A 26,207-nucleotide genomic window follows, 5' to 3' on the forward strand; every position below is an offset into this window, starting at 1 on the left:
TATATCGCCTTCATGAGTTGCAAAACCGAAGAGTCCATACAAATTCTAGGGAAAGAATGTATTGGAGGGAGAAGGTGAAAATAAAAGAGTTCCATTGTTGCCTGAAATAGGCGTGTAAGATGTCTATGTATAGGTTTCTTGGTACGCTGAATCGAATAAAATCATCGTCAGGTCAAACAGGATGAAAAATAATAGCAAGTAATACCATACTGTGTTATTCGTGTCAATGGCGTTTATTATTTCTCATAGTCCCTTCTTTTTCCGGCCCCGGGTAAAAGCTACGCCACTCACCTGAACATTCAACAACATTTTTATTCGCTCTGGTGCATCTTTCTTAACATTTAAATGCAATTTTCAAACATATTCACTCGCAACATAGCCGAAAATCCACAAAATATCATAGCACCAACTTTCCCCTCTATATCTCCGGAACGGCCACAACTTCGTGCCATAGGCCTACTTGAATCGGTTTCCTCGTAAGTGTAAAAGAGGAATAACAGTAATGTTATATATATATATATATATATATATATATATATATATATATATATATATATATATATATATATATATATATATATATATATAATGGGCGCCCACAGAGGGGGGCAATTGCCCCTCCCCGGATTTTTCGAAAAAGGTTAGCATTTATATATAGGATCTTCTGGTGACAATAGTATACTTTTAAAATCAACATTCACTAAATGATTTAGAGTAACAAAATTTAGTTAAATACATCCCTAAGATTTTAATCTACTTCTCTTCCCCATGTGATGTTTCATATTTTTTTTAGTAATAATTATATTCGGCCTGATGCTGCATGCAATGCTAAGTATTTTGAACGATGGTATCCGTCAGTTGAGTTGAAAAGATAATTTCGCTCTCTGTTGTTTCTTTTGCTGACGTGGTACTGATAGCAATGAAGTATTGTTTTGTTGGGTTTCATTCTAGCAATTGTGTGTGTGTGTCTTGCCCCTCCCCCTTCGAAAATATCCTGCGGGCGCCCATAGCTCCACATACGATTGCTCAGAGTTTATAGTGCCTATTTGAACATCCATAATTAAAAATCATGTGGAATTAGGAAACATAAAGAGCAGTGTAAAGAACAGAAAAATGAAGAGAGAACCACTCCATCCTCCCTTCCATTTGGATATCGCACGCTGTCAATATCTTCACTATGTCTGCTGTCAAAAATGATAATCAAGTAATAATAACGAAAGCATACATTTGGCTGTTAAATGAAATTGTTGACGTAACTGCAGGATTCAGTTGGCATTATCTAAAACTAACATGACCGCAGGCACACCCAACTTCTCTATAGTGTGCTGCTATCTAATGTAATACAGAATATTTGTATTATATAATCACAATTATCTGTGACTTTTTCGTGCTCTCAAGTGTCAGTACATCACGAACCTTCATTCATGTAACAGCATAGCTTAGTACAGTATTAGTGAACGTTGTGTACGTTAAATCCTGAGACTTTTCGCCACTCCCCTCCACTTCTTCGTCCTACACTCACAAAATAATAAATAAATAAGCTTAGAGCAAAGAATAAAAATAAAAATACCTTTGCGTTAAATTTCTAGTGGGCAGAACACTATTCAGGCATGTAGTTAGTTGGTTTTAGTTATTTCCCCAATACATACAAGCTTTCTCTGGGTGAAAATGCCTGAATACTCTGTGTTGACATCTTCGAGTAACCTTGGAGAAATGTTGGGAAACTGGTAATGTGCGCTGTTCATACTGATCAAATTTAGCAACCCAGAAACATTCTAGCGCACAGTCAAAACGCAAACATACTCGTAATTTGAACAACAAATCACCTCATAAAGCATGCATGTAACTAATCTTATAATAAACACACAATAAGTTGTTTTAAACCAGGTCAGTAACATTTATACATTACCACAAAATACTATTTAAGCATAACTTATCCACCACATAGGCCTACCGGTATATAAATGTCCCATACAAAAATAATCTCATAATTGCAGGAAATGAACAGCACATATAAACCGTCTTCATTACACAGTATGCCAAATTATTTACTCACTTCCTCAACGTTCACGACCGACATTGAGGCTAAATTCTACTGAGTATTAATAATTCGTGATCAATGGAATAAGCTCAAAATCAGGAAATCAATAACATTGGATAGAATGATCTACAGAACCTCCATGGCTAAAAGAATTGTCTTTTATTATTTCCCTACCCAGACATTAACTCTCTCGATTTTTTTTCTCTGGAAATGATTTGGGTGAGCACAATACTGCAACGTGATATCCAAACATAATTGCAAATATTACGTTGCTCTCTTTTAATCGAAATGTCAACAGAACATCACACGACTAATTATGAAATAAAATTTTCAAGCCAAATCACATTTATCTATCATAAAATTTTACTAAGTATACGGCCATCGAAATCAAATCGTAACAACATACAACAATCTATCTTGCTTTTACACTTTTGAAAGAAACCAGCACCCGTTGGTCGGAATTGTTTACGTGGCGATGAATTCTACTCCAGGCCTCATAAAGAATATGAAGGGCAAAAAAGGACGGTTAAAAAAAATACCTAGACATGTTTTTGATCTATTGTAATAAATTTGGCCCTTTCTTTCATTCCACAGCGGGGAAGGGGGAAATAAATTTGTTGCATGGGCTTGGCATAGAAAAGCCGGTTGTGCCTGTTTCTTCTATGCCCTCTCTTCCGTGCCACAATACGAATCCCCCCGCGTAACCCTCCCTCCCTCCGTGCGACCTAACCGTGTCCTCAACAGCGAGTACCGCGTCCTACTTCGCTCGCAATCCATATCAACAGCTACGCTTCCCATCTTTCTGACCTTTAAAATAATAATAATAAAACATATTTACCTTGTGTACGTGTGTGGTATTCCTTTATTTCTATCCAATAGTCCTCATTTTATGACATTCATCCAAATATAACGTGCACATATTCGAAAAATTCACGGCAGCTGGTAGATAATTCTATACTCCTTTATAGGCCTACGCCTTCGGCGGTTGACAAGAGCCTTTGTTGGCCTAGCACTTCACCGAACACGACTAACGTTGATTGCACTTTCAGGGTGCACTGCACTCACTAATTTACGGTCATACAATACACACTAAGAAATCACTGAAACACACTGCAAAATGAAAAACAAAACACTTCACTATGATATCCACCACGTCACATTTATCAAAATGGCTGAAAAAAACGCTGTTATTCTTCATTAAAAAAGGTCAGATAACAATTTACACTCACTCACAGCACTACCACTTCCCGAGCTCTCTCCTTCACGAGTGTGCCGCAAGCTGATGGACAACACTTTTCCCAGCACGACCAATTTCTCGGTAGCCAATCAGATTGCGCTGTATGCCCGCGATCCATGACGTCATTCCTATCTCACTTCGCGTGCCATATTCAAGTCAGACTACACACGAGGGTGAAATATACAGCTTCCATTCCGCAGAAATCCTCTTGTCAAGTTCATAAGGGTGAGATTAAAACCAACGGAAAAAAGGTGGTGCGGGACTTTCAGCAAGGACCAAACACCAGGTGGCACAGGAAGGTTCAGTTCCTTATAAGGGACAAACACTATTTTTTTAAAAAAAAAATAAATTTATGTTTATCGAAAGAAGTGCATACCCTTATCTCATCTTTCCACAAATTAATAAACATGATTATCATTTTCTTCATCATGCTATCTAATTAATATCGCTGTTTACGTTGAGATCGAACAATGGAAAGAAAACTTGTTGTTGTTGTTGTTATAGAAAATATGCATTATTAGAAACATCTGCAATCATCGTCATGACTACATGGAGGTCGTTCTGGACTTTGGAGCGGGAGACCTTGTTCGATTCTCGGTAGAATCCCACGTATACGTCTTATATAATTAAACTGCCAAACAACCAACCAGAAACATTTAATCGGACCCATAGAGGTTCGATGATGCAATATTGATCTCTGCAGGCACATATGCAAGAGCCTAGGGGTGGTATCAAGATATTCTAAATAGGTTTTCGCGGAACATATTCGTATAATTACACTATTTATTTCATCAAAATCAGAAGCGAGCTGAGAGAAGAAGAGCCTAGACGGAGGATGATGCTAATGGGTTTCCATAACAGTAGATTCTAGGGGCGGATTCAGGGGGCGATCGGGGCAATCGCCATCCTCCCAGAAGAGAAATCTTTCTTATTTTTGATATATAAATAAAACTCATCCCAGAGTTTGGAGCTCTTAAAAGTAGATCTAAGTAGCAGTATTACAAGCCCCCCACCACCACCAGAAGTCCGTCCTGGATCCGCCCTTGGTAGGTTCCATCTGTATTTCACATGCTGAAGCCTGCATGCAAATTCAGCTATAATAGTCCGACAAATGTCTCCCTCCCTCAAGCACTCATTGTCAGTAGTATTATGAAATCTGACTGAGTATGGTAGAATTGTTTTGCCTGAAACTACAATAAGTACAATCTGCTAGTAAATAGTGTATTCTTTTTACATATAAACAAATAAACAATCTATTACCACCAGGGTGGATTGATTTAAATCAGTCTGATTTAAATCACGATATAAATCAAGATTTAAATCACTTGATTTTTTTAATAAAAATCGTTGATTTAAATCAAATTCCGAAATAAAATAATTTAAAGTGAAAATAAGTAAAAACCTGTTTCTGTTCTGTTATTTCGGTTACGGAAGTTAATAATCATAATATAATGAGACTCAAATGTACAGTATGTACAGCATAGTATGAAAACAATTGTCATTTACAGGATGATTAGGGAAAAATCCCGTTTTGAACGAGTAATGGAGCAATCCTGCTTTCTTCTCTTAGTAACAATGGGTTTGGGTTTTTAAATCGTTAACTATTTCAACGCGGAAATCACCATCGACATTTAAGACGAACATTCTTTCGTGTGCGCGTCTGCTTGTTTGTTCCCAGATAATAGGGCGTATTTAGAGGGGTCCTATCCCCCTCTCCGATTTTTTTTTTTTTTTTAAGATTTATAACTTTAGGCGAAATTTATGTATTCCGTGCCTCAAGCTAGTTCCAATTTTTTAAAAATATGCCCCTACCAAATATCAGTAACTTTTGTGAAAAAGTGTCATTTTGATAAACGTTGCTGTACTTTTTCCGTAATGTTTAACCTTTTAAATTATATTACCTATTTTTATTCTATTAAAAATCGAATCTTCAGTATTCGATTAAAAAAGTACTAATAAACCTTTTTACTTCGTTTTTTTTCTTTTTTTTTTTCCAAGACTGGAGGCATTGTAGAACATGTTACATATGCTTTCACACCTTCCTGGGTCGAGACATAGTGTGTGATGACATCATAAATTTAAAAATATATTTTTTGTTATGCCTACTATTCTTATTTTTTGGCGAGCTTACATTTCGCATTCAAAAGGCTGAAATTTTGCACACTCGTTCAGTGCACTCCTTAGTATTTTTCAGATCTCTGCGTGAAAACGGGGAAGGGGGGGGGGGTCGTCCAGAGAGGAAAATGTATATATATATATTAACAAAATAGCTTTTTTCGCGATTCAGATGGAGACATGTGAATTGTACCGTTTGAAAGGCTGTCCTATTCTGAAGAGAATGATGAACGAACCATGATCCGAGGATAAATAGGGATGTTTCAGGAAACTTAACTGAGATTCTGTTTTATACATGAATCTAGGGTATTTGGGGCATATTACTTTTCGCGGGCTTACTTTTGTACCTAGAAGATTGAAATTTTGCACATTTATTCAATGCACCCCTTAGCATTTTTCAGTGTTTCAGATCTCTACCGTTGGTCCACAGGGGTAAAAAGTAAAAAAAGGATATTTTTAACAGAAAATCCCTTTTTTCGTGATTTTTCCGCCCCAGATACACGATGGAGACATTTGAATGGTACGATTGAGAATAATGTACAAATGTTTATGTCTGAGGAAATTTTTATATTACATGCGGGTTATCTGGGGCATTGTGGGGATGTTCTTAGTTCATTCTTAAATATTTTCCCCGCCTTGACTATTCAAGATAGCTTGAAATTTTATACAAACATTTAGTACACCCCTTAGTATTTCCCAGTTGATTTTGAGATACGTGCGTTAACACAAGGGAGTCCAAAGGGGATCAATTTTTTAAAAAAAAAATCAGAAAAATCCCATTTTCTTTCAAAATTTCCCGCTTCAAGGACATGATAGGGAAATGTGAATGTTACCGTTTCAAAGGCTATTCTATTCTAAAGAGAGTGATGTATGCACCATGATCCTAGGATAAATAGGGATAATGCTGTAGCTGCTTGACTGAAAGTTTATAATAAACCTTTTTTTTTTTTAAAAAAAAAAAAGCCATAATTTAAAAGGGTTATGAAACTTGTTAGTGATTGATATAGGTTAACAACTGGGGATTAATTCAAAATTCAACGCTTATACTTTCACTTAAATGGCATAATTAACATTTAATACTAATTCCTAATGCTTTTTCTTCAGTTCGCGACTTGTAATTTACGAGGAGAAAGATTTGATTTAAATCAAAAAAATCGATTTAAATCAAAAAAATCAACAAAAATGATTTTTTTCAAAAAAATCATGATTTTTTTCCACCCTGATTACCACACACTTTTTGCAGTCATAAATTTAAGATTTTCCCGAAAATTACACATGAGAATTTACCCTGCAGCATGCTATTTTACTCACTCAGATGTCTATTCATTATATGTATATTTCACCTTTGGACAATATTAGGCCTATAGTCAAATTAAAGAGTAAATCATATTTTTGGGCTAACTATCTACAAGCTATTATTTAATTATAGTTAATGTTTTATATATATATATATATATATATATATATATATATATATATATATATATATATATATATATATATATATATATATATATATATATATATCATTACTTATCAATGTATGTTACTGTCAAATGAAAACCTTGATAAGAGCATATTTTGATATCAGTTTCATCCTGATAGGTGGTGTGATAATCGTACTTCAATTTTTAGGTTTAGAAAAAACTCGTTTCTTTCAAAAACTACGCATGAGAATTTACGCTAACGCATAAGGCCTATCATTTTGTCCAGCTCAATGACACTTGTCGATTAGAATATGTATCACCTTTGGACATTTTCCATTCTACGCTATCAATATTGTAGAATTAGTTTATTTAAAGACTTACTTGTTAATTTACCTACAGTATATGCCCAAGAAGAAAGGAATGCGAAAAGATTTGAAAACAGTTCAAATTAAGCTTGAAAACAAGACGAAGAATGATAATAATCTGCCCGTAATTATAATTATCCTTAAGTATCAATGGTCATGGTGACTTTGTGGTTGAGCGCTTACTTCTGGTGCCAAAAGTATCTGGTTCGACAACCGGTCACAGGAGTTTGTAGCGAAAAATGTCGTGTTCATGTGTTTTCTCGAGATTCTCTAGCTTCCTCCCACATTCTCATTCCACTGTTTTTAGGGGCCGTGGTGGCTCAGTGGTAATGTGTTAATCTCTGGTGCATGGGGTCCTTGGTCAATCCCAGCTCGCGCCAAGTAGGCATTGTGGTGAACAAACATCGTGTACCTGAGTTTTCTGGGGTTCTCTCGTTTCATCCCACTTTCTTAATTCCACTAGACTATTTCATTTTCATTTCTAGTCACCGTCTCCTTTAGCATAGCTGGCATAATCGTGCGACGTAAAACTTTCCATTTTATTTCATTTTCTCTACTATTTTAATCATTCACTTTCATCGATTATCGCTTCCTTACTTTAGAGGCCATGAACGTCAGACGTATACATTTCACTTCATTTCGTTAGTATTCAGCTATCAATGACACTTTGCCTAAAAAATTTAGAATATGTATCCCGTTAACCTCTTCGTCTTGACATAGGATTTTTTTCTCTCCAATAATATTCTACTGTTACCGTACCTCGTTCCTCTACTCCACTAAGCACTTCCATCAGAATATATTCTTCTCCATCATACATCTCGTCCATTATGCTCAAATATCCTAATCATAACTCTAATACCCCGATAACTTTTAGTTCCATTAGCCGATATCCTACTCGAAAACAATTCAATGTAGACTACAAGATAGCCTATTAATTATACTATTTTAATGAGCATCAACCCTCACACTGGGCAATTTTAATATCCTTAATTAGTTCCTAACACTTACTACCGTGTTTACCATTCGTGGACTTTCTTCCTCATGGCATTCGCCCTTAATGCTTTTTTACTTGTAGCTATTCTCCTAAAATCACGAGTCACAACGTGATGAAATGCTTTGTTATATCTGAATCGATAACACAAATACAACAGAACAAAATGAAAAAGTATTTTTTTAAAATTGCTTTCTCTTATTTTTCAGTTGAAACAATGCGATACTTTATAATTGAAAATAAGTAATAGAGTAATTATATTTTATATATTTGATGTGAAGAAAGAATAATATTTTTTATTATCTCTTGGTTATACGTACTTTATTTCGTTTTGTTGTTCGTATGATATCCTTGCCTGTTTTGTTAATTCCTTTTCAAGATGAATATATTTTATAAGTTGTTTCCAAATATCTGAGTATTGGTTGTTTGTTGGTTGATTTGAGGTTTAGCATCTCGTTCAGCACAGAGGCTATTAAGATAAGGATCTATAGTTTAGCGTGGGATTTGAACTAGATGAACTTCTACCGGAAATCGTACCCGAGTTCCCGCGCCGAAGGCATGTACGCTAATCGTCTTGCCACGAGTGAATTCAAGTATCTAAACATTGCCAAATTATACTGCTGATTGTTTTATTAAAGGAAATATTCTATATCTATTGTGTGCGTGGAGTATGAACGGATATTTTTTATTTATTTAATCATGAATAAAATGGTAAAAAGAAGAAACAGCTTGCTTGGCCATTTTATTCGGCACTCCGATTGGATCACCGTGTTGATAGAGGGAACGGTAGAAGGAAAACCTGGAAGAGGAAGACCAAGGATAGAATATCTGGATGCAGTTACGAAGGAGAGACCTTGTCAAAGTACAAAACAGCTCTCCCAAGAGAGAGTAAAGTTTTAAAATTTTATTTTGCCCACCAACCTATGGTTGAGGTGATAAAGATTTTTATTTTTCTGTTTGTGTTTCGTTCTTCCTTGGAGTCAGTATTTTATTAATCTTTCAGAGGGTTTCATTTCTGTTTCAATGCATTTTTGTACTGTCTATGCATGATAAGTGCTTCTATTGATATTCAATATTTTCTATAGGAATTACCCAATCCATCTGGTTTCGTGGACCCCTTTTTTGACTGCTAACTCTCTGCGGTCCTCTATGAAATCTACAGTAATTCTTAAAGTATGCTTTAAATATCATTAAAAAAATAAAATTACAATTTTACAGCACTAAATTTATCATTTATCACAATGCAACACTGCTACAAATTTGAAGATAATTGAGACATTCGAAAAAAATACCTATTAGGCTTAATATTATGAATTTAATTTTAACTTAATGTGATGGATAATGCATCTTTCAGCCTAGGTTATTAATTTTATTATGTCATCGTTTATGTTTTGTATTCTATTCTCAGTTGGTTGAAATCTAGATAATGTATTTTACAGATATCCCAGGTGTGAGCAACATGATAAGATAAAGTTCAATGAAAATAAAATGTTCCTCGGACCCCCTTTCAATCTTTTATGGCCCCCTGGTAGTCCGCGGACGACAGTTTGGGAAACACTGTTCTATATAATTTTAATACATGTGAAATTTATGCATATTTTGAGCCAGATCTGACACAAAAAGACCCAAGATTTGATCATATTCATGCATAAGTGTGACCTAATTAGTGATTACCTGCAAAATCACTCACAATATTTAGGACTGACAATAGACAGCAAGAATGACGTGACAATTACAATCAGAGAAAGAATCCTATCAGGAAACAAGATATGCCATGCTAACGCTCAGATACTCAAAATCAAAAGTATTGAGAGGCAAACCAAAGTGAATATATACAAAACAAAACAAGTAGTCTGAAGAAGGAAGTTATATACTTCCGAAACTGTAATAATTCTAGTTAATTTATAATAAAGATTATAGACAGCCTTGTAAGAAAGTTGTACAGTATTTAGTTTGTGAATAAGAAAGATTTTCGAGAAAATCAGAAAAAAAAATAATGAAAATAACGAATGGAGAACTAGAACTAGAATAGAAAGAGAATAGAAGCCATTTTAAAGGGAAATGATGACGTAACGGATGCGTTGGAGGGAGTATCTAGAAAGAATGGAAGAATGGTGGATAGCAAAGAAGATACTACACCGAAAAATATTTTCGACCACAATAAGAGGTGGACCAAAACGAAGATGGCAAGATGATATAAACGGCATTTAAGAATAATGAAAGTAAAGAACTGGATATAAAAACGAAGAACAGGGAAGAATGAAGGTGCCTGATAAATGAAGCCAAAACCCACTCTGGGCTGTAGAGGTATATGGTAAGGTAAGATAAAATAAAGTAATTAGAGACTTTTATTTCAATTTCCGGTGATAGATTTCGTGCCCTTGAGGAACACTAGAACTTTTAGAGGAAACGCCACAACGACATTCTTCTTACGGGGCAAAACTACAAAATTTACGAAGAAGGAATTCGCCACGACGTGAATGGCCACAGAACCCTTCTCCAAATATTTTTTTTTCTATCGGTCTTAAGAAGCCAATGACATCTTCTAATCCCTTTCAAGAGCCAAATTCTCTTCTCCCATTAACTCATTTAATTTTCCATATAATTTTCTATTCAACACTCTCAATATTCCCTCTTTCCGCAAACTTTCAGTTTTCCTTCCGAGAGACACTTGAATATTTCCGTCGACGGATCATCAATGTTACACGTTCCCTCCTTACTCTATATCTCTTGTAATGCCACGTGTAGGTCTACTTCTACTTCCAATATACTATAGTCCTGTTCATCTTTGGTGCGTACGTTTCATATTTCCTTTCTCTCTTTGAGACAAATGTTTCTTATTTCTTTAATCTTTAACATGTAGTTTTTCTATATCCTTAGGACACTATTAATTTCGATGGCAGTTTGATCTTTGTCTTCATTCACTCGGTTTTCGTTCTTTTCTTCCTTTCTCTTAAAATACTATCTCCATGACAATTTTGTACATGTTATCAATTATTATGTTTTCCATCCTCCTCTATTTCTTCCATTTCTTTAAATTAGTACTCTAGTCGAGTTCCCGCTGGTTTGATGACTAGCATGCACGCCTGTGATGCAGACGTTCCCGGATACGATTCCCAGGAGAAATCATATTGATCGCGTTACGGTGGTTTGGATTCCATCTTAACTATAGGCTCACGTCTCATTTAGATTCACTGCTGGGAAGAGATTTGGAACATGGAATATTAGATGTCTTTATAGAGCAGGCGCATTAAAATCCGTAACGAGTGAGTTAGAGAAATACAGGATGGAACTAGTAGTTCAGGAAGTTAGGTGGGAAGGAAATGGAACTGTGAATTCCGGAAATCTTACATTCTTTTAAGCGGAAGGAAATAAAAATCACCAATTAGGAACAGGGTTTTTCGTTCACAAACGAATATTACCAGCAATTAAGCGGGTTGAATTTGTTACTGACAGACTTTCTTTTATTACTCTTAGGGATCGGTGGTGTAATATTATTGTTTTGTCCATGCCCCAACAGAAGATAAGGATGATGATATAAAAGGCAGTTTTTACGAAGAAGTGGAACAGATATTTGACCAGCTCCCGCGATATCATATGAAAATTCTATTAGGGGATTTCAATGGGAAGGTAGGACGAGAAAACCGATTATAATGAACGAAAGTCTGCATAAGGAAAGTAATGACAACGGTGATAGACTCGCGAACATTGCAACATCCAAAAACCTAATCGTGAAGAGTGCAAAATTCCCACATCGCGACGTTCATAAATACACTTGGACCTCACCAGGCGGAAAAACACATAATCAAATTGATCACGTTTTAGTAGATAGAAGAGGACAATATAGCATAATTGATGTCCGGTCGTTTAAAGGGGCTGATTGTGACACTGACCACTACATGGTAGCAGCGATAATACGAGAGAGATTATCGTTGAATAAAGGAAATATTCAATGTCTGAAAACGAAGAGATTTAATTTAAAGAAATTAGAAGAGAGCCAGGTAAGAGAGGAATACCAGATTGAAGTTTCGAATAAATTCTCGACTTTAGAAGATTCGGAGTGCACTAGTGTTGAGGATACTTGGATTGAAATTAGAGATAGTATTAAAATTTCAGCAAAAGAAAAATTGGGACATGCGAAAAACGTAGGAACAAACTATGGTTCGACCAGGAATGCATTGAGCCAGCAAAGAAGAAAAAACAGGCAAAATTAGGTTGGCTACAAAATCCGAATGAAATAACTACATAAAATTTCGTAGACATCAGGCAGGAAACTTCCAAAACTTTTAGAACAAAGGAACGTGATTTTTTGAAAGCTAAAATTAAGGAACTTGAAGACAATAGTAAAAAAAAAAAAAAAAAAACATTCGGGACGGGTATAAGGGGACCAACGAATTTAAGAAAGGCTATCAACCTCGTGCTTATATGTTAAAGAAAGCTGATGGAACAGTTCTCACTGACATACATAGCATCTTAAATAGATGGAAAGATTTCTTTGACGATTTGGCTTAACACGCAGCCAAAAAACTAATGTGCGTGGAGAAAAGGAAATACAAACCGCAGAACATATTCCAGAACCCAACCGAATAGAAGTAGAAACCACTATAAAGAAATTAAAGAAACACAAATCTCCGGGTGTAGACGAAATTCCGGCTGAGTTGATATTAGCTGGAGGCGAAAAATTGTGGAAGAAGATACACAAACTCATTCTCCTTATTTGGAACAAGGAATAATTGCCACAAGAGTGGAAAGGATCAATCATTTTTTCCAATTCGCAAGGAAGGTGACAAAACTGACTGTAATAATTATCGAGACATTTCTCTTCTGTCAACGTCCTATAAAAACCTTTCAAATATTCTATTAGCAAGATTGACCCCATACACAGATGAAATTATTGGAAATTATCAGTGCAGATTTAGACGAAATCGATCAACTATCGACCAAATATTTACCATTCGACAAATACTCGAAAAGAAGTGGGAATATATTAACTATTTATTGATTTTAGAAAGGCTTTCGACTCGATTAGGAGAGAAACATTATACAACGTTGTTACAGAACTTGGAGCTCCGAGAAAGCTAATAAGATTAATTAAAGTATGTTTAAATGAATCCCAAAGTAAAGTCCGGGTAGAGAAATTTTTGTCCACGAGCTTTCACGTCGAAAATGTTCTGAAACAAGAAGATACGTTATCGCCATTATTATTCAACTTTGTTCTGGAATACGCTATAACGAAAATCAAAGATAGCAACCAGGGCCTAGAGTTGAACGGTATTCCCCAGGTTATGGCGTATGCTGATGATGTAAATTTAATAGGGGATGATAGGAGATAAATAGAAAGAAATGCAGATATCTTATTAAACGCTTGCAGGGACATGGGTTGAGTTGAGTTGATTGAGTTGAGTTGAGGTGATTGAGTTTAACGTTCCGTTCAGCAGCGAGGCTATATGAGACGTGGACCTACTGATTAACGTGGAATCCCGCCGAGAATCGAACCCGGGCCTTCCACGCCAAATGCGCGTACGCTAACCGCTTAGCCACGGAGGAGCTGCATTGCAGGGACATGGGTTTAGAAGTAAATGCAGAGAAAACTAAATACATGGAAGTGCGTCGGGACCATAATACGGCAAATTATGATTGCATTAAAATATTAAATAATACTTTTGATAAAGTGGTTAATTCCAAATATCTAGGATCAATATTAACAGACGAAAATCATATTTACGAAGAAATTAAATGTAAACTAAAAGCAGGGAATTCGTGTTATTATACAGTTCAAAATCTCTTGTTGTCGCGAATTCTGTCGAGGAATTTGATGCTTAAAATATATAAAACGATAATCATGCCTGTTGTTCTGTATGGTTGCGAAACATGGTCGCTTACTCTGCGGGAAGAACATAGACTGAAAGTATTTGAGAACAAGATCCTGAGACGAATATTCGGGCCCAAGAGGAACGGGAATGGGGAATGGCGGAAACTTCATAACGAGGAACTACATAATTTATACGGTTTACCAAACATTGTTAGGATCATCAAGTCTGGGAGGCTAATTGGGCAGGTCGTGTAGCTAGGATGAAAGAAAGTAGAAATGCTTTCAAAGTCTTGACTGGAAGATCAATCGGAAAACAACCATTAGGAAGACCTAGGCGCAGATGGGAGGTCAATATTAAGATGGATCTCGCAGAGATAGGAATACAAAGTAGAAACTGGATCCAGTTGACAAAGGATAGAAGTCAATGGAGAGCTTTTGTGAGCGCGGCATTGAACCTTCGGGTTCCATAGGCCATAGAGTTAGTTTGTTAGTTAGCTGGGAAGAGATCTACACTTCAACAAATAAAATATTGTACGAGTCAATTTTCTCTACAGTCGTGTCTGTTTCTTGCCTACAAAAAATTTAGACCTAATTTTATGTTCAGTAAGTACACATATTCATAAATGAAGCTGGGTCTTGCCAAATTTTATAATAATAATAAATTCCAATGAAAGGGGAAAATATAGTACTACTTAAATCTCTGCAGAAAAATCGAATGGCACAGAATTTTCAATCCAAGTAAAACTCGTCAAATGTTCTGCTAAGTGAGTGGTGTTTATATATATGTAAGGGGGAGGTGTCGCTTTATAAGACTCGTCATCCTTTATATGCTCGAATGGATTAAAAACAAATTTGATAAAAACAAACCCTATGAGAAAAATTAGTTCCATTGAATAATATTAAATGGTACCCCAAGCGACCTCAAGATTTTCATGCATTTACAGTCGCATTTATCCACTCTCCCTAGGCCTTGTTAACATTGATTTTCTGTTGTCGTAGTAGCGTTATTTTTATACAGTAATCATTCCCCTGAAAACAAGGCAAATCGAATCGCCCTGACGACGTGTAAGGAAATCAAGCAGGAAGTGAGTGTAGATAAAACAAAGTACATGGTGATAAATCGAGGTCATAGCAACGGAAACGGCATTAATAATAATAATAATAATAATAATAATAATAATAATAATAATAATAATAATAATAATAATAATAATAATAATAATAATTATTATTATTATTATTATTATTATTATTATTATTATTATTATTATTATTATTACAGTCCGGATTTATATGCGAAATGCATGTTTATAGTAACACGCAGAAACGTATGGAAAATATGTATTTTTTTTCGACGTAGACTACTTCTAAGAATTGGTTAGGGACGGAAATGTTAGCGCGTAGCTATAAGTGCATATTTTGAGTAAATTTCGATGTGAATGCATATTTCGTAAACTTTGCAGGATACTGCATATTTCCTAATTTTATTGCTGCGTACTATCATATTTCAGAGTATATCACAAGAAAATATGTAGTATTTAAAGTGACCTGAATCAGACAACCGACCCAACAACTATGAACCAATAACTTGCCTAAACACCATATATAAAATAATGACAGCATGCGTTACAAGCTAAATAAGAAAATACCGAAGAGAATAATATAATAACAGAGCAGTAGGAAGGTTGCAGAAAATGCTCACAAGCATTTACGGAAAAGTTAGTAACAGATACAGTAATAGCAGGCTTATGATAAAAACAAGAACATATACACAACATACATAGACTATGAGGAAGCATACGACTCAATACAGCACTCTTGGATCTTGTACTGTTTGAAAATCTACGGAGTAAACGAGAAAATGATGCACTTCGTATAAAACAACATAAACAGGTGGAATGCAACTTCTACATCTGAAAGATAACCAGACAAAACTAGACACAGGAGATATACTACGTAGGACAGGAATTTTCCAAGGAGTTTCCCACTACTATTCTGCTTACGACTCAACCTACTGCCAAAATAACTGGACAACATGAAGCATGGATTCAACATTAAACTGAACAAACAGAACTTAAAATAAAGCACCTAATATATATGGATTATAACAAATTATACGCGGGCACGGAAAACCAACTGAGGAGTCTACTGAAGACCACTAAAATGTTCTCAACAGACGTAAGAATGAAATTTAAAATAGAAAAATGCAAATCAATGCACGTTAATCAAGGAAAAAAATAGCCAAAGAATACAAGTTAGCCACAGAAACGACGATAGAAGCCATGAAGCCGAAAAAAGGATTCAACCAATCCAGAAGAATAGAACACCAAAAGATAAAACAATAAATAACACAAAACTATCAAGATATTGAAAGATATATGTAAAATAAACCTCAAAAGTAAGAACATAAGTCGAGCTATTGATACATTTGCAGTACATACTCATTTGGAGTAATAAAATAGACAGAGAGCGAATTAGCAGATATCAAAGGGAAAACCAGAACATTATTGACAGAGAACAGAATACTACACCCAAGAGCTGCTAAAAAAAGAGTGAGGACTAATCAACATCCAAAATCTATATTACACACAGATTCAAATATTAAGAGCCTGACATACTAAAAATAATACAAAATTTACCATTTTTGCTTTGCTTGTTTTTCATAAGTGAAAGAAGATAATGAAATCCAACTTACCACAAGCATAAAAAATGTTATTCTACAACAGAAAATATGAACCTGAAGAATTTTCAACTTTGCCATCCATAGAAATTATAGTGTTGCCAGAATGACATTTCCCACAAAATCTAATTTAAAGCAGCGAATAGAGGAACGAACTCAACTGCATATGATTTATTACGTATCATGTTGTTTTGGTCTCCTATGAACTGCTTTTTAAATAACATTATTATTTAATTTTAATAACTGTATGTTGAAACTATTTTATTTATTACAAACTAAATACAACTACTATTTAAAAAATAGTTCACAGGATTCCAAGACAACATGATACGTAATCAAATTCAGTTGAATACGTTGAAGTCGCTGCCTTAATTTAGATTTCGGGGAAAATGTTATTCCGGCAACACTGTAATTTCTATGGATGGCACCACTGAAAATTCTTCAGGTTATATTTTCTGTTGTAGAATAACATTATCTATGATTGTGGTAAATTGCATTTCATTATCTTCTTTCACTTATGAAAAACAAGCAAAAGAAAAACGGTAAATTTTGTACTATTTTTAGTATGTCAGGCTCTTAGCAAATTATTTCTACGGAAAACAAGAAAATCAAAAACTACATAGAGAATAGTAGCAACGAACCACAAATACCACGCCACTTCACCTAAGCCAGAGGAAGGAATCGAAAGTAATACTAACATTAGAAACAACAGAGAACATAAGGAAGCAATGAAAAAAAAAAAAAAAACATTACATGGGGGATTCCCACAACAAGTCAACCCGGAACAGTAGATACAGACACGACATATCAGTGGAAGGAAATAGAAAATTTGCAGCCAGAAAGAGAAGGCTTCATGCAAGGAATACAAGACCAGGTAACAAATGCAAAACACTAAAAACATCGCAATACAAGATGACAAATGCAGATGACATGAAACAATACAACATATCACAAGTGGATGCTCAATAATGACACAAACCGAATACAAGGAAAGATACGATAAATTGGCAAATTCATACATCAAGAAATAGCAATGAAACAGAGAATGAAACCAGAAGAAGTATCGTACTACAAATACCAACTGAAAGCCACTCTAGAAACAGACAAATACAAACTTTGCTGGGACAGAACAATACTAACCGATAAAGAAGTACATCATAACATCCCGAACATCACAGTAATAAGCAAAGGGAAGGGAGAGGTAAATCTAACTGACATCACAATACCAAACACAACAAACCTGCAAAAATCACTAGGAAAAAAAAATAAAAAATGCAAACAGCTAATCCAAAATATAAAACAGTAGAAGACCAAAAATGTGAAAATGATACCAGTAGTAATATCAGATACCGGAATGATTCACAAGACGTTGAAAAATGCACTTGAAACAATTGAAATTGAAGAGAAAGTCTTTTTAAAAAAATACTGCAAAGCGCAATGTTGGACACATGAAAAATTATAAGATACTTACTGCAAACTCCAGAGCAAAGAAAAAAAAAAAAAAACAAAGAGGAGAAGTAATATACTTGGGTGACCCGTATATTACTATATCGCGTGCTTAGATAAGGAGTGAAGATAATAATAATAAATAGGAATTATAGAGAAAATGATACTAAAAGAAGTACAGTATTACAAATATCAAGTGGGAAACATACTAGAAACACAGAAACTGTATTGGGACAGAACAATACTAACCGAGAAAGAAGTACCGCCATATTATAATAGGCCGAAAGTTACAGCAATAAGGTACATTTAATATACATCACAAAACAAAATACAGCAAACCTACAGAAAAAGCATGAAGAAAATATAAAAATACAAACAAGTCCAAAACATAAAACAACAAGGAAAGAACAAAAATGTGAAAAATAATGTTAATAATAATAGCGGATACTGGAGTGATTCATAAGATCTTGGAGCAAGCTCAAGTGAAAAGGACTTCTGCAAACCCCAGAAAATGTAAGAAAACAAAAACAAGAGAGAAACAGTAATATACTTGGATAACCTGTATATTACCATAGCACAAGCTTAGACGAGGGTGGAGAAAATATATAATAATAATAATAATAATAATCTTAACTATATATAAAACTACATGAGCTGACATAGATTATTGGGCACTTCCTGTAGGGCTACAATGATTCATATTTGGTATGATTGTAGCTTTCCGGAACTAACCGACAGGAAAATTACCAAAAGTGAATATTTTTAATTTTTAGGGGGTCTAAAGAGGAGATGAAGAATTTCGCCATGTTATTTAAATGGGCCTTTTTTTTTTTACCTATAATCTCATGTTTTAGGCACCTGGAATTGGAATAAAACCTTGAAATTCGGCACGCTTGTACGTTTTCGTTAGCGTTAACTAAGTAAATAAGTAAAAATAAAAATTTCCATGTTTAGAGTGGTTTTATGGGGAACTGAAAAATCTTTCCCGTGTTATTTATATGGGGCTCCTTTTACACCCCCAAATTATTGGGCACTTCCTGTAAGGCTACAATTATTAAATTTGACATGATTGTAGCTTTTCGGGACTAACCGACAGAAAAATTGCCAAAGTGAATATTTTAATTTTTAGGGGATCTAAATGGGAGATGAAGAAATTCCCCATGTTATTTAAATGGGCCTTTTTTGGAGCTATAATCTCATACTTGGAATTGGAATAAAAACTTGAAATTCGGTATGCTTATACGTTTTAGTTAGCGTTACCTAAATGAATCATCAGAAATAAAAATTTCCAACTGTAGAGTGGTTTTATGTGGAACTGAAAAATCTTTCCCATGATATTTATATGGGACATCTTCTACACCCCAAAATGTTTAGGCACTTTCGGCAGGATTAGAATGATGAAATTTGGCATGAATGTAGCCTTCCGGGACTAACCTACAGGAAAATTGCCAAAAAGTGAATATTTTTAGTTTTTAAGGGGTCTAAGGGGGATGAAGAAATTCCCATGTTATTTAAATGGGCGATTTCTTGGGATACAAAATATTATCTTTTAGATAGTTGAAATAGGAAAAGGAACTTGAAATGCCGTAGAATTCTGGTTTTGAGAGGTGCGAGGCCGTAGGCCAAGCAAAGGCGCGGGTGTGGGGCGAAGTCCCCAGCTGGGCAAATTCAGAAAATATGAAGAGCAAATGCACGAAATTCACTGTTGATGCAAAGGCTGATACATAAGAGATGCGAGGCCGTAGGTCGAGCAAACGCGGGGGTCTGGGGGCGGAGCCTCCAGCTAGCCAAAGGCTAGTCTATATATTAAAATGCTACAAGAGCAATGAAAACACATCATAACAAGAATTTCATTCCCATCCGGAGATGGGCGGGTCGTAGAAGGTAACACCTTCTCTGTGGCCAGAGATTTTGTAATTGTATGGAGCGTTGAATTTTTAGAATGGTTACAGCATATATCAGGGTGCGAATTACCGGGGGGATGAGGGGGATTTCTCCCCTCAAACACATTTTGTTCCCCTCCCAAAGAAGTCAGCTGAAGTATCCCCACCGGAGATGCTCGCTGTCCCCCCCAAACTATGCTCAGTATAACTCCAAATTTCACTGATTTTTGTCTTTTTGTATAAGTTTAATCTTCTAGCTGTATTTCGAAATGATCGATGGAAACTATTCAGTTTTGCTCATTTCTATTTACCACATAATTACCCATTATTTTCAACGTTGTTTAGTTGAACTATATTATTATGATTAAGGTTGTTACTTGCAACTGTACCTTCATACCCTTCAGTTCGTTATCGTTCGTGAATTTGAATGTACTAATTGTGTACAACAAAGCCACATATGGTTTTATAAATGTTCTTAGCAGTTGGCCAAGAAGTAAACAAATATCTTCTTCCACCATACTTGGAGAAGTTCGGACATGTCATATTCATCCTCTACATTTGTATCGATTATCATCTAATTTAAATTTTTGTTATAACATGCTATTTCATTTTCCAGTGTACTCTTTGTTAGCACATGGTCTTCATTCCCTAGTAGTTTGTGTGTATGCAACTCAAAAGTTGCATTTAATTTGTGATAATTAGCATAGTAATAACTGCCTTTTACAGTTTATGGAAATGAACTTTTGAAACTGTACTCAAAATCTGATATATAGATATTCTCTCGTAAGTATATGTTAACGTTAGGGATACACTCCTAGTAAGCAGACATGTTAGTGAAGCTGGTTTTTAGGTGAATAAGCGCATAATTGAAGATTTGTTTCAGCATTTATTAGTACGACTGGTTCTCCGTATCATTGTGTTTGTATAAGCATTTCAACTGGGGCAGGGCTTTTAAAGTTAACCGTTCATTTTTCCACCTTTCTTTTCGCTGTACAGTTTGCTGTCCAAGCTAATAATGTCAGAAAAACTTCAATGTAATATTTTACTTTATTTGAATAACGTAGCCCAAGTGAATCAACTCATCAGCAACCTAACAGTAAAGTAAGTGTTGACTTCCTGAGCCCCATTACGGAATCGATATTTCGAGAAAAAAAAAGTCGTGAAGAGCGCAGTTTTAGCGGGGAGTAGAAGCACAAGCTCGAAATTTGAATTGAAAGATTTTAAATATTTGGCCTTCGATTTGACCTTGATGTCAGAAATCGGGACCAACAACAATCCATTTCTTGTTTGATAGGCTAATATCTAGATTTTCTTTAAAAAAAAAAAAAAAAAAAAAAAGCATGTCAGGTTTAACTGATAATTTTAGTGGTTTTCATACGACTGAAGTGTTTTTTTTTTCAAGCTGTATGTAATAACGCAAAGCGGAAGATTTCAATATGAGGGGAAAAATTAACAAATGCTTGTGGTCATGGCTATCGCTCGGGCCGAATTAACAACTAAATAAACCTTAGAGAGCTACGGGGACAAGAGTGAGCACAACATTTAAACACGTTCAGAAAGGTTCGGTGGGGTGTGTGCATGTCAGACAATAAACACGTACATAGTTATTGCCGGTAGATTTATTGAATTAATAAACCTTCTATTTATTACAGATGTCAAATATATATATATATATATATATATATATATATATATATATATATATATATATATATATATATATATATATATATATATATATGGGGGTAAGGCATTATTGTCTCATTTTGAAATTTGCACCTTCAGACTTTATGTCCTGTTGGCCTAATTTTATCCCCCCCCCAATATAGATTATCTAATTCGCACACAGGCATATATGATACTATGGACTGAAGAAGAGACTATTTGGGGGTCTGTATTTAGGCACTCAGTTAAGTACAATTTATATGAGGATGGTGGTGGTAGATTCGGCGGTCTGGATTATATTGGTCTATGGCTTCGGTGCGTTCGTATATAACTAACAGATGATCCAGTGGTGAGTAGTTATAGCGAGGTAAGACCAAAACTTGATCTAGCAGCTCATGGATAACTGGATGTGCCAAATCGATTTGTTTTTGGATATACCGTTGGCGTAGATGATATAAATGTGGCAAAAGTGTTGGAAATTGGACACGACGATAGGTTTCAGCTGTGGGAGTATCGAGAGGAAGAGAAAAGACCAGACTTAAGGCGTGTCATTCGAGAACTTTCAGGCGCTCATAGAAAGTTGGTGCTGATGATAACCAGGCGAGATGACCGTATGTAATTGCTGGGCGTACAAAAACTTTATAGGTAAGAGGAAGTTTTGTATTGAGACCCACGTGGTGCCTTTCAGATTGCGTAATAATGAAAACATTTTTTTTAATGCTAGCCGGAGGCTAGCTACCTTTTAGAGGGCTACACCCTCTTTCAAGGACGGGATATGTAAGGAAAAGTAGGATGTAAGGCATAGGGAGTTGGGCTAAGGGAGAATATTTATAACTTTATTTCATCAATAATACAAATACTACAAATATTGGAATATTATTATCTTTGCGATCATATTTGAGGTATGAGTGATCAACATATCAACAAGAAACATATATGAGTAAATCTAACAAATAGTGAAACAAAATAATAGTGATATTAAGTGCATATAAAGAATTGGTGAAGTAAATAGTAGGGTAAGTGCAATGTTAAATATATACATATAATACTGTGAAAATAACTATACGTTGAGATTAGAATATAATGATAATGAGAGATAAAGTGAAGTGCGAACACGCCACAATACAAGATGAGAGATGGTTAACAGAACGAATGTGGTTGTCTTCTGCCTAGGGGCTGCTCTAGGCTGATGTGGACGAGATGAGCTCTGTTAGTGAAGATGAGATCACTGTGCGAAAAATGATGAGACGATATGAGGAAGATGGGCATGCAAACGATAATTTTGTAGGAGGAGGTCCAAATGATCTGGGGGAAGTGTATAATAATAAAGTGTAAAAAGTAGATGGAGTGGGGTAAAGTGATAACGTTGCGGGGATGGATGAAGAGGAAGATAACGCATGGTTTCAAGAAGAGGTTGATGAATTGTGTAGCGACCAGTAATACATTTGAGGCGAAGGGTTTCTAGATGTGAATAGAGAACTGGAAAAGAGATGCGGGAGTAGAGTTCACGGGTAGGGCTTGGAAACGAAATCCGAAAAGCAATGCGAAATGCATGTCGTTCTAAAATTGCCAGTTTGGAATAGTACGAAGGAGATGTGGAAATCCAGACGGTGAAACCGTAGGTCAAAACTGGTCGAAGAAAAACCATGTATGTATTTAGAACAGTATGAGCATTTAGGTGATGGTCAAAGTCGATGCCTAAGTTTGTGACTGTTTTAGTGGCCAGAAGAGGAGTATCTTGTAAACGCAGTGACAACAAAGAAGAAATTCTATGAACTTTAGTACACTTACGTAGAGGTATGAAAACTATTGCTTGAGTTTTTGCTGCATTAATCTTGAGATGCCATTTAATACACCAGTTAACAAAGCTGTCAATTGCGTCCTGTAAAATGATGTTGATGTTTGAGATGGTGTTTCCGAATGCGAGAAATGCCGTATCATCGGCGTATTGGAAAAGATGCACATCGGGAGGAAGATGCGGAAGATCAGTTACGAAGAGAATGTATAATAGTGGAGAGAAGGCGGATCCTTGCGGTACACCACAGAGAAGGAATATGGGGTGAGACAGGTGTGCGTTGATGGCAATATAAGAGATTCGACCTACGAGGAAATGATAAATAATGCGAATATATGGCAGAGGAAGTTTAAAATGAATGAGCTTATATAAAAGAGCTAAGTGCCAAACTTTGTCAAACGCTTTCTACAGATCAAAGAAAAGTAGACAAGAAGGGTGAATGGTATTATAATGGTTGGTGATAAGAGTGGTGAGTCGCAACAATTGATCGTTGATGGAGAAAGCTGGGCGAAAGCCTACTTGGTGAGTGGGAAGTAACTGTCGGTCCTGCAAATATGGACGCAGACGTTTCACTAGAATTCTCTCGAAAATTTTGCTGAATGTGCTAGTTAATTGTATGGGTCGGTAAGATGATACAGTCGATGGTAGTTTATTGGGTTTTAAAAACATTAACGTCCTTCCATTCGACAGGGAAAAAGCCAGTACGTAATATGAATGTATATAGTAATGCCAGAAGAAGATGAAGTACTATGGGCCCTTCTTTAACATGCCTGTAGGTAATGTTATCAAAACCAGATCCGCTGAAGGACAGAAGTGATTTCAGAAATTGTAATTGGACTGGTAAGAACATGGTCCGGAAGTGTGTGATTAGTATCCGGTTGAAGCGTGCAAGATTCTAGATTGACTCTGTTAACAGGATGATTGGAACCTGGGGGCTCTGGTGCTTGAGGTGTAAAGATAGTCTGAAGATAATCAGTAAATGCATTTGCTTTGTCCACGTCGGAGTGCAAACATGCATCGTTGAGTATTAATGGATAAGGTGTCTGGGTGTTCTTACCACACAGTTCATTAAATCGATTCCAGTATAGTGTCGGATGAGAGATGTCGGAGAGATAGTTGCAAGTTTTTACCCATTGTCGAAGTTTATAAGCAGAGATGTAATTGCGCACTGTTCGTTGTAACTGATGATGGAGCCTAAGAGCGTCGGGATTGCGTGTACGAAGATATTCACGGTAGAAGTGACGGGAGCGACGAACTAAAGCTAAATAATGAGGTGGTAGTTTGAGGCGGTAGGGGATAAATTCGGTTTGCGGGATATATAAAGCAGAAGCCTGTTGTTTAGTGCTAATGATTACGTTTACCTGATGGGAAAGGTCACTATCAATGGTTGGAGATTCAAAACCGTTTAAGGCATGAAAAATGTATCATCGGTAGTCGGGCCAGTCAGCCTTATCATATCTAGGAGAGAGGCGAGGAGAAGGTATTGAGTGACGAGTAGCAAGGCCAGAATGATAAGCAACTTTGATAGGGGCATGGTCACTATCTAGTAAGTCGAGAACTGTGACTGTACAATGACTGATAATGCTATTAGAAATGAGTACTATGTCTGGTGTAGTATTTGAAATGGGACGACTTGGAGAAGGAAGATTAATGATCGTACCTGTTGTATGCACTGTAATGAAATCAGCAAAAGCCGTTTTCTCGGCGGCTGAGCGGCTGTGGATGTTAATATCAGCAAGGATCATATAATGATGGTATGTTTTAGAGATATGTGAAAAGAACTCGTGAGGTGAAGCCCTGGTCTGATGTAAATGGTTGCAAGAGAAATGAAAATGTTTTTGAAATGGAGCGTGATGATGACATGTTCTGGAAATTGCAATAGAAGACAATGATGATTTCTAAATGGCAGAGTATTACGGAGACCAATTGCAGCACCTCCATTGGCTCGGAGGAAAGGAGGGCGATTATCGTCTCAGAACAAGATATAGCGCGAAATACTGCAGGGCGTATTTGAAACACAGGACACATTGGCCACCGTAGGCTTTCAAGTGTTGCCTCATCCCCCTTATTCACCTGACCTAGCTCCATCCGATTATCATCTGTTCCCTAGTTTCAGAAAACATCTCGAAGGTCACCGTTTTCAAAGTGTTTAAGCGGCAACTGATGCGACAGATGAGTGGTTACAGCAACAGACAAAAGATCTATTTACAAGGACTTAAAAACTTGCAGGATAGATGTCGCAAACGGAATGAGCTAGGGGAATATGTGGAATAACGTGGGAGTTTCAGCTTCCTAGCTCAATTTTTTCTTGGTAAGGTTCAATCTTTATCAGCACCCCTCGTATTATTATTATATTATTATTATTATTGTCAGATAAAGCATTTCAATGAATTTAATATTTAGAAATAATGGTATCAGATAAAAAGCAAAATAAATTTAAAAAATAGATCACTTGCTTGAATGCATGTTTCTAGTTTGCAAAATATTAATAAATTAAAAAGAAAAAAATGAGAAAAATAAACTTGTAGTCGGGACTAGCAATAAAGAAAAAAATACAAAATTCTACAAAAACACAATTCTATTAATTTTGTGTAAGGATGAGAAATTCAACACATATAGCTAACTCGCAGAGAAGAAAGACTGAGTTTCTCATCATAATCATTATAAGTCTATTTTTCACCCGAAGGGGATACTCGGATACTTGTTTAGTTTTTTAAAATTATATTTGGGTGTGAAAGAAGTGAACTTGA

General features: G+C 35.7%; 1 protein-coding gene across 3 annotated transcripts in view; it reads right to left on the reverse strand.

The window, feature by feature from the left end:
* The window catches only part of LOC145671197 (uncharacterized), a 358,295-nt gene that overhangs the window by 222,502 nt on the left and 109,586 nt on the right, over nucleotides 1-26,207 (reverse strand). Inside the window, exon 1 of one of the 3 annotated variants that reach the window (XM_081740049.1) lies at nucleotides 2,880-3,324. The exons of the other annotated variants lie outside the window; for them this stretch is intronic. The gene's annotated coding sequence lies outside the window, so the exon portion shown is untranslated. Of the gene's footprint in view, nucleotides 1-2,879; nucleotides 3,325-26,207 lie in introns of those variants that run through there. 3 annotated transcript variants of the gene reach the window in all.

The sequence above is a fragment of the Thermobia domestica genome, chromosome 15 (assembly GCF_964235325.1).
Source record: "Thermobia domestica chromosome 15, izTheDome1.hap1.1, whole genome shotgun sequence".
Taxonomy (NCBI): domain Eukaryota; kingdom Metazoa; phylum Arthropoda; class Insecta; order Zygentoma; family Lepismatidae; genus Thermobia; species Thermobia domestica.